Here is a 5057-nt window from a genome sequence, read left to right on the forward strand (position 1 = left end):
CTGGCTCGAGCAATCAGAGAAGAGATGGCAATCAGGGGTATCCAAATAGGAAAAGAGGAAGTCAAGTTATCTCTCTTTGCAGACGATATGATTGTGTACCTTGACAACCCAAGAGAATCTGTCAAAAACCTCCTTACACTGATAAAGGCCTTTGGCAAAGACTCAGGATACAAAATAAATGTGCAAAAGACAATTCCATTTCTTTACACCAATAATAGACAAACAGAAACCCAAATAAAAAACACAATTTCATTCACAATAGCCACACACAAAAATGAAATACCTTGACATCTTCCGAACCAGGGACATGAAAGACCTTTACAATGAAAACTACAAAATACTGCTCAAGAAGTCAAAGATGACATAAACAAGTTGAAAAATATCCCATGCTCATGGATTGGAAGAATCAACATTGTGACAGTGTCCATCTTACCTAAGGCAATCTACAAATTCAATGCAGTACCCATCAAATTACCAACAACATTCTTCTCAGACCTAGAAAAAGCAACACAGGAATTCACATGGAAACACAAATGACCGAGAATAGCCAAAACATTCCTCAGCAAAACAAAACAAAAAAAAAAGCATGAGGTATCACATTACCAGACTTCAAACTTTACTACAAAGCTACAATCATCAAAATAGCTTGGTATTGGTACAGGAACAGGCATATAGATCAATGGAATAAAATTGAGATTCCAGAAGCAAAACCTCAATTTCTCAACCAACTCATCTTCGACAAAGCCTCCACCACCTACCACTGGGGAGAGGAGAACCCATTCAGTAAATGGTGCTGGGAAAACTGGCTGACCACATGCAAAAGATTGAAACAGGACCCCTATCTATCCCCATGCACAAAGGTTAACTCCAAATGGATCAGAGACCTAAATGTAAAACCTCAAACCATAAGAACCTTAGAAAAGGAAGGAAATACCCTCATGGAAATCGGAACTGGCATCCAATTCCTGAACAAAACCTAAAACCCACAGGTCATAAGAGAGAAGATAGACAAGTGGGACCTTATTAAACTGACAGGCTTCTGCAAAGCCAAAGAAACCATCGAGAGAGCAGGGAGACAGCCTACAGACTGGGAAAAAGTATTTGCCAACTCCAGGTCTGACAAAGGCTTAACATCCTGGATCTACAAGGAACTAAAACGTGATGAAAATAAAAAACCAAACCACCCCATTATAAAATGGGAAAAGATATGAACAGACACTGCTCAAAGGAAGACATCCAAGCAGCCAACAGACACATGAAGAAATATTCAATCTCACTAACCATCAGGGAGATGCAAATCAAAACCACACTGAGATGCCACCTAACTCCAGTCAGAATGGCCATTTTCAATAATTGAAGAAATAACAGTTGCTGGAGAAGGTGTGGCAAAAAGGGAACACTTCTCCATTGTTGGTGGGAGTGTAAACTAGTGCAACCTCTGTGTAAAGCTGTGTGGCAATTCCTAAAAGCTTTAAATATCAACCTCCCATATGACCCTGCAATCCCCCTACTGGGAATATATCCTGAAGAACTCAAATCACTCTATAAAAAAGATACCTGCATACGTATGTTTATCATAGCATTGTTCACAATAGCAAGAACCAGGAAGCAACCATGCTGCCCATCAAAAGAGGACTGGATTAAAAAAATGTGGTACATATACACGATGGAATACTACGCAGCCATAAAAAAGAACAAAATCATGAATTTTGCAGCAACCTGGATGGAACTAGAGTCTATAATACTGAGTGACCTCTCACAGAAACAAAGATCCAAGTATCACATGTTCTCACTCATATAGTGGACCTTGAACATTCAATGTAACACTATAAGAAAATGACTGACCAGCGGCAAGATGGCGACGGGGCAACCCAGATTGTGAAGCCCTCTGCAAAGGAGAGCTGCAGTGGGTCTCTGACTCTCACACCAGGGGGCTGCGGTCCAGAACATCGCAGCCTGCTCTTCATACGGAGCACGGCGGTTGCCACCACTGGGGCATCGCAACAGACTACACAGTCACTGCGGCGCAAACGGCGCCACCACCGCTGCTGCCACTGCCGCAGCCTCCATGATAACCGTAGCACATCACACCACCCAGGCCGGAGGCAATTCACTTCAGTCCTTCAAGCCCCTGCAGGGAAGATCTACTGGGATCACTGCCACCTCTTCTGTGACCGAGAAGTCCTGCCCGCCATAAGTCTCCTGTTGTCTGCCCTGAGGCAGGCAGCCATCTTGTTCCTGTTCAGCCCCACCCCCTCTGGACCGAGCAGCTGAGATAGCGCCACCTGCTGGCGATTCAAGGTAACAACACCGAAACCAGAGAAACAAACTTGATAAAGACAGACCAGAGTGGTGAACAGAGAGTAATATGAACTGTCCTTCACAGCAGACCAGGGGCAACTGACCCTAACTGCAAACTAATTTACCAACTTGAAAAGAAAACTAGAAATCAGACCTGAAAGGACATTGGACTTAAACGAAATGTCTCAGAGTGTGCGTCATTGATTCTATTAATTTAATGACTTAATTCTATTCCTACTGTATTGTTCCCTTTTTTTTCTCTTCCTTTTCTTCTCTTTTCTCCTCTTTGTAAGCAATATCTTTGTATGGAGGAACAGCACACTAATAAGGTGGTTGGTTAGCTTGTATGCTAGCATCACTATATGTTTTATTTTTAATTTTTATTTTTTGTATTAGAGTTGGTTCATCTGTAGCTGTGGTCTATTGTTTTTATCTGTTTCAGCATAGGCCTCTCTCTCTATTTGTTGGCACACTCATTTGTTTTCCCCCTTACTCCTCTATCCCTTCACTCCCCTCTTTAACCCACTATCTGCTCCATTCTCTCCCCTCTGCTAACCACATTTTATTTCAGGGAGTAAACCTACAGCCCCAATGCACGGACAGATTCCAAGGCAGTGGGAATTGGGTTCCACATTATCCACACACCTGTCAGCAAATACCAGGACGTGCAGATAGATTTTGAATCACAGCTCCCCCCTTAAGTAAATCTCTAAACTGCAAAAAGGACCACCCCCAACCTACAGTGCAACTCCAGAATTAAACATAGTAAGAGGGCATACATAAAGAATAGGAGATTGAACAAACAGAAGTAAAACCAATCCCTTCACCCCTGAATAACAGAATTAAAGAAGACGGTGACGTGAAGGGAAGGAAAAAGTACGGAGTGGGAAAAACCGCATAAATGAAGAAAAACCAAAAGAAGAATATAGTTCTCACACAGACCCCTGGGAAATCAGACAATGAGAAAACAGATTCTGGAACACAAACAATGAAGAGCCCCCAGAATGACTGGTTACATGCAACAAACCCAGACATCAAGACATTAATGGAGAGAATTTAAAAAATTGAGGAGAGATAAGAGGAAAATAGGAAGGAGCTGATGTCAGAAATGACAGCAGTAGAGCATACTGTGGTGGAAATGAATAACAGACTAATAAGCATGGAAAGCAAACTCAGCCAAGCAGAAGAAAGACTCTCAGAGCTTGAAGACAAAAACACAGAACTAATCCAAACCGTCAAAAGCATAGAAAAGAAGCTCAAAAAGACAGAAAAAAACCTGCAAGAGATGAATGATCACTTCAAGAGACCAAACCTAAGAGTAACTGGGCGTCCTGAGGCAGAGAGAGAAACAGAAGCCACACTGGAAGAAACATTTCATGAAATCATTCAAGAAAACTTCCCTCATCTCATCAAGGATGAAAAAATTCAAACACAAGAGATTCAGAGAACCCCTCCAAGACAACATATGAGAAGACCAACTCCCAGACACATAATAATTCGCCTAAAAAAAGTAGCTATAAAAGAAAAATTCCTAAATGCAGCAAGAGAAAAATGCCAGACTACCTACCAGGGAAAACCAATAAGAATAGCAACAGATTTATCCACAGAAACCCTTCAGGCCAGGAGAGCCTGGAGCTCTATCTTCAAAGTTCTAAAGATAAACAATTTCAACAAAGAATAACCTACCCAACCAAACTAAGCTTCATTAGTGAGGGAGAATTGAAATCTTTTCCAGATATCCAATCCCTAAGAAACTACACTGCTACCAGACCACCTCTACAAGAAACACTTAAGAAAGTACTGAACATAGAAAAAAAAGAAAAAAGAACAACAGCATTCTTCACAAGAGTACAGGTAAAAGATTAAAAACACACATGAACCAACTCCAAAACCCAAAGAAAGACAACAAACAAACAGGAACAACTCAGTAAGAACCTCATGACAGGGATCAACTCTTGCATTTCAATTATTAGTCTAAATGTGAATGGACTAAATGCGCCACTGAAAAGACATAGGATGGCAAAATGGATAAAATATCATCAGGCAACAATCTATTGCCTTCAAGAGACTCACCTCACTAGAAAGGATACCTACAGACTCAAAGTAAGAAGATGGGAAACAAACTTTCAGGTGAATGGAATACAAAAGAAAGGAGGAGTAGCGATCTTAATTTCAAACAAAAATACCCTTCAAGCTATTAAAAATCAAAAAAGATACAGAAGGCCACTACATAATGATAAAAGTCTCAATCCATCAATAAGAAATATCTATCCTAAACATATATGCACCCAACATAGGTGTGCCAACTTTCATAAAGCAACTTCTATCATAACTGGGGACTTTAATACCCCACTCACAACCCTAGACAGATCATCAGGACAAAAAATCAGCAAGGAGATCCAGAACCTCAAAATGACTTTGGACCAAATGGATTTAATTGATACCTACAGAAAACTCCATCCAAAGACCACATAATACACATTCTACTCATCACCACATGGAATATATTCTAAGATCGGCCACACACTCGGCCATAAATCAAGCATAAGCAAATTTAAAAGGACTGAAATTCTACCATGCACCTTCTCAGACCACAGTGGAATAAAAATAAACATTGACACCAACAAAGTACCCCCCAAACCCACAAAGACACGGACACTAACAGCATGATGCTAAACAACTCCTGGGTCAATGACGAAATCAAAACAGAGATCAAAAGATACCTGGAAACAAATGAAAATGAATAAACATCTTCA

Source organism: Carlito syrichta, unplaced genomic scaffold, assembly GCF_000164805.1.
Source record: "Carlito syrichta isolate Samal-C Ts95f unplaced genomic scaffold, Tarsius_syrichta-2.0.1 Scaffold316031, whole genome shotgun sequence".
In the NCBI taxonomy this organism is placed as follows: domain Eukaryota; kingdom Metazoa; phylum Chordata; class Mammalia; order Primates; family Tarsiidae; genus Carlito; species Carlito syrichta.